This window comes from Fragaria vesca, linkage group LG5 (assembly GCF_000184155.1).
Source record: "Fragaria vesca subsp. vesca linkage group LG5, FraVesHawaii_1.0, whole genome shotgun sequence".
Taxonomy (NCBI): Eukaryota; Viridiplantae; Streptophyta; class Magnoliopsida; order Rosales; family Rosaceae; genus Fragaria; species Fragaria vesca.
The window spans coordinates 17,668,890-17,674,614 of NC_020495.1; the positions used below are offsets into that span (position 1 = coordinate 17,668,890).

Below are 5,725 nucleotides of genomic sequence, written 5' to 3' on the forward strand. Positions count from 1 at the left end.
CTAAGTATGTGTTTTTCAATTTTCTCAGCTCCACAGGTATGAACCTTCTTATATAATTAAATTGATACTTATTTATGTATATATATTTAACTTGGTAAGTTGGTATGATACGGGTTTCTCTTAGATTTGTTTAACTTTGCCTTCAATGTTATTGTTTATTTGTAGCTCAGCTTTACGGTCTGAATGGTGTGTTAAAGTGTTACCATACTCAATTGACTTATCATCATTCATGGTTTTTCCTGTTTTGTAAGGTGAGGGAGTAATATCTATATCACCAATTATGAATTGAAATATGCCACTTTGAAGTTTCAGTACATCTTTTTCTATGAATTCAAATATGACACTTTGTATTCAAATTTGAATTGACAAAAGGACCAACTGTTTTATCATTGCAATAAAATTCCCATGTTGGTCTTTCTGATGGGTTTTTGTTTTGTTTTTTTGGGCACCTTATTGGTTGATTCAACACCACATGCCGCTGCTTGGTGAGTACTATTTGTTTGTCATATGCAAATCTTACTTTTTCTGAGAAACAAACAAAAAATTTCTCCAAGCAAATGTGAGCCAAGAACATGTAGAAATTTCAATGATTAGTTACTTATTTCAAATTATTTTCTGCAGAATGTATGATAGATCGGCAATCAAGTTCAGGGGAGTAGAGGCTGACATAAATTTTAACATTGAAGACTTTAAACAAGTGAGTACTAACTTGAGTTCTTCAATTCATGCCTCAAAAAGGCCGAGTTTTATTTTATTTTATTTTATTTTATTTTAAATGTGCTTCATCTGAACTTATTTTGAACAGTTTTTTAACTTGTCTTCAACAGTAAAACCAGCTTTTCATTTTTTTGTTTTTGTTTTTGGGGTTTGGAGGATATGGGGAAGATCGATAATATTCTTTTGTTAACATGTTGCTGAACAGATGAGCAATTTAACAAAGCAGAAATGTGTGGATGTACTTCGCCGACAAAGTGACTGGTTCCCTAGAGGTAGCTCAAAATATAGTGACTTTGCATGGGTGTGGGAGATGGGAGGCTCGGATGGGCCAATTTTTAGGCAAAAAGAAAGTAAACCTTATTCTTAATTATCACACTTCTTTTTTTTATTCAGTATGATTTATTGTTGACCCTATTTGGTAGGGTTTCATCAAGCTCGGAAGCCTCTCTAAGCCTCAGATACCTCACTCAAGTCTCTTGATCATCTGAAAGATCGGGTGAGTTGTGCTGCTTCCGGGAATGCTTCATTTTTTTCTTTTTTTCTTCTTTGTTCTGTGACCGAATGATGGAGACTGATTTGGGGTTTCGGTAATGCAGAAGTTTAATATTCTTATATTTGGGTTCGTCAAAGACAGGGGAAGGATGGTGATGGGAAGCTAACTAAACTTACCTTATTCATATAATAGTTATTGGGCCTGTATGTGTAGAAATATAGGGGGCCTATCTTATGTAGGGGGCATATATAACAAAAGGAAAAAGATTGTAGTTTTCTCTTGATATTTTCTGTTATTGCATATGAGTTGAATATTTTCTGTTGATTCTAACAGGTTTTTGATCTTCACCGGCACAACATAGATCATATAACTATTCCATCTAGCCGTAGTCCTCAATTCGGTGTTTTGGACATTTTGATGATGTAACCCTATGGAACCAAAGCTATCACTAGGCTAGCCTTTTTCATACTTTTAAATAAAAACCAGTCTTGCATTAGATATTCATAATCTGCAACTCGTATGCATTTCTAATGGATCATAAATTCTTAATGTTCAACTATGTATCCAATGTTCTTGCAGTACATTAAATGTGACTTAATTTTTTTCTAAATTTCATGCTATCACTGATTAATTTGGTGTGCTTAACTTTTTGTTATTCTCATTAATTAGCCTAGATTCCTCAATAATTTTGTTTTTGATTAGTTGCACATTTTTGTTTTTATGTGGTTCTAGATTTAGGCTTGGTTTGGAATTTTAGATCGACATGAATCTCACTCTACATGAAGAGGAAGATGTTGGAGCCATTGAGATCGATCAGCAAAATAAGGATGCAAACTGTTTCCAAAGTCCATAAAACGAAAATTGTGGGTATCGCCCTTCTTATCTGTTAGCGATTTCAATTTTTTGTGGGGAAGTGTAATCCACACACCCATTTTCTATTTTTATCAACTTAAATTTTGTCCTTAGTGATTTAAATTTTGTCTTCATATGAAAATGATTACTGAAAATAGAAAGTGGGTGTGTGGATTATAATTTGGGGTTTGTGAATTTCACATCCTTTTTTTGTGCTTTCGTTGATTTGTTTATTAATTTTTACTGTTAGTGATTTATAGGTGGTTATTGAATTGCAAACCTTGAATTTTGATTGGTGTTATTCATTGATCGTGTGCTTTTGGAATCTTAGTTGTAGAATTACCCGTTATAATCCTGTATGACCCGTTGTTCAGTTAGATTTATTATCTTTGAAACTTTAATTTTTACGAGAATCTGTATTTAGCAGAACCTTAGATCAAGGGTAGCTTCATATTTCTGGGAAAAGGGGATTTTGACAAAAAAAAAAAATTTCTTACATCCTAATGCAGAACATATGAATTCCTAATGTATATGCATTTACTAATACAAAGGCTGCTATGGGTGAAGCAATGTTTTGTTTCTAACCGGTCTGTATGTTTCCTTTTATCTACATCCTTAATAGTTTTTGAGTGCAATGAAACAAGGCTATATAACTGGTGCCGGAAATTTTTTGTATCTAATTAGAAGTTATTTTAGAGTCAGGGTGGGGTTTTTATGGATATTTTAGTTGTCTGATGGAGCTTATTTAGAATTAATCAGTAATTCAGTAATACTTAGATGAGGATTCCCTGGAATTTCATAATTTCATTTTCATAAATTCAAATATAAATGTCATTTAAATCTTTTGCTTCTTTTTGTTTGTCAAAATTACTTAATGTCATTAAAATCTTGTCTTGTGGCGGAAACTTTATTCTCTCTATATTATTAGTTGTACAAATGGTGCATTTATAAAGAGTAACTTTCTGACCCAATACGAAGAACTTCCTTCTTAAAAAAAGCATTTAGAAGACACTTGAAAACTAGAAGATTCCAGCAAATCCTTCTTAAATGTTTAAATGCTCAAAAATTTAGTACCCCAAGCTTTTAATAAAAGTTGTGGAAACTAATGTGGATGACCCATATTATGCGTACGGTGGGGTATTGGTTGTTGATTGTTGTCCTGATAGTGGATAAGAGGCTTCTTGAAAACAGGAGGATGTGGAGGTATTTTAAAGGCATCTTCAGCTGCAATTTGATATCTTTCATTGCTAGTGCTTAGTCTAGTTCATTCGCATTCTATTTCAGATTTCTTTTTGGAACTGGTTTTTGTGGTTTCCAAAAGTAGTTTGGTTGTGTGGTTTATATGTTCTCTTGTTAAAGCTTGTCAGATTTGCATTATATTTGAGTTCCATAGTTTATGAAAAAAATATCTCTGTTTCAGTTAAAACAATCCACTTCTGATTCTAATTCTTGTATACAATACATGTAAACTACTTTAGAGGTGGTTCCATATCTTTTGAAGTTTCTCGACAACTTGACAAATATCTATGTGAGGTGATCACAAGAGGTTAAAGGGCCGTACAGGTGAAGTTTGAAAACAAAACGGCAGATTCATCAAAAGTTTGAAATTATTCTAATTACAGGCCAATTAGTCTGGTGTATGTTTGTATATATTTAGTGCTAAGCCATTGACCCTGATGGTGACGGAACTGTCGGGAGATACTATTTCTTGGGAAGCAGGTGCATATGTGAAGGGTAGACATTTGGAAACTGTTTCCGTGGTAAGCAAGGCGATTGACGAGAAGAGACATTGCTTTTCTAATCTGTTTACTGGGAGGCAGTTATAGTATAAGGTTACCTTTCTATCTGCAGGTCCCTAATTCAATTAGATGTAGCTTTCACTTTCATGGTGTCATATAGGGTTTAGGGATTCGATTGGGACAGTTAAATTTCAACAAATTTTTTTTTTTAAGGAACTATTTATATGCTAATACTCTTTAGTTGGGATACTTTTCTGCTCACCTACAGTTTTTTGGTCTGAGAGATCAAGTCAGGATGATGCTATTTATTTCTATTCCCACAAACTCTAATGTATAAATTTCAAGTTCCGTATATGAGACTTGAGGGGCAGTTAGGGTTTTTTTTCTTTCTTTTTTAATTAATATAATGACTGTCGGCTGCTTATTGTAGGAGTAGATTCCTTTGTGTCAGCTTTTATCCTAACGTGAGCACAAGTTTCCAATGTCTAAGGCCTCATTGTTTCCTTCCGATTATGCAGGTTATACACTCTTGTGGAGTTATCTACTGCATTATTTGGCAAACCTGCATTTCAGAATCTCATTTGCAATGGACATATACTTGCTGACAATAGAAAAAAAAAAAAACGAGTAAAAGTCTGAAAAATTATCCTCCAATTGATGTTATCGATCAGTATGCAGCTGTGTTTATTGTAACTCACTGTTCGTATTATAGTTTCAGTATCATGTCTGATCAGATTTCTGTTGTGCAGGATGCAGTACGATTTATACCTAATTAACTCTCCTGTTGTGCGCTGAACCATTACGTTTCAAGAAGGAAGGAGTTTATTGTGTTCTAAGTGTGTTTTATCTATTCTTGTATTATTGTTTTCATGTTGGAGTGTTGTTGGTTGATCTTTGTTCTTTGAATTGATCCAGTGGTACGTTTATCTTTGGTCAATTTCAGGTCAAGGACGTATTACTGCCATGGTACAATCTCAACTCGATCGATGTATTCCTTGTCCAGAATGCAAAGAGACTTGAGATTGGAGGGTTTGCCGCTTTTGTCTCTATTAATCAAGCCACTCTACAAGAGTCATCTAATGTGCTTGACCAGTGGATCAACTCGGCCACACAGAGTCTTGTGTATTTTATCCGTCAGGAGATGATTGGTTTTCGACTTTGTACGGTTAGCTGTCTATGAACTATTCCTTCTAATAGCATTCTGTAATTATTGTCAAGTACATGTCAGTTGGGCATGATTATATCATATAACCAAATAGGGAATTGGGTTGTGTAGACTAGAATATTGAAATTCTTTACAATCTGCATAAGAATAAAACAAACATCAAGTGCACCTAAGCGTAATGTTATACCAAATTACCAACTAATTGGTCAAGTATTTTCAAAATTAATAGGAAAGAGAAGAAAACAAAAAGGAACAGAAACAACTTTGATCAAATCACAGATTTCATTAGCATATCTTGTTGTTTTAATGTCTGCATGGTCAATAAAGGCATCTTTGCTGAAAAATGTTTCATGTCTGTATGTTATCTACTGCATCAAACTGACATGCGTAATCAATCACGTACTAAACGTGTAAAAACACTAAACAAATATTATCTTTCTTATAGACCCTATTGTTTTTCCCCAGATGCATCTAATTCTCCATGGAGAAACTTCTGAGGAAATTTACCTGTTCTTATCATTGTTTTCGCAATATTTATGTCAATAGCTCATTTTGAGGGCATATTTTCATTTGAAAGCCAACGGGATGTCCATTGTTGGCTTTTGATTTCCTTGACATACCTATCGTATCTGCATGGAGCTTGATATGTTATACAGTTATAATAGTACTTTACTTCTGAGGAGGTGGAATTTCTCTGACTTTTTGTATTTCTTTCTGTCTGGAAGTATCATATTTATCCTCTCAATTGCTTCTGTGAAT

At 33.8% G+C, this 5,725-nt stretch overlaps 1 non-coding gene across 1 annotated transcript; it reads left to right on the forward strand.

Annotated features, from left to right (window-relative positions):
* The first annotated feature begins 3,684 nt into the window (after positions 1 to 3,684).
* On the forward strand, positions 3,685 to 4,614 carry LOC101310221. Its single transcript, XR_184706.1, has 2 exons — positions 3,685 to 3,894; positions 4,320 to 4,614. It is a non-coding gene; the product is annotated as an uncharacterized LOC101310221 (transcript).
* Positions 4,615 to 5,725: the final 1,111 nt, after the last annotated feature.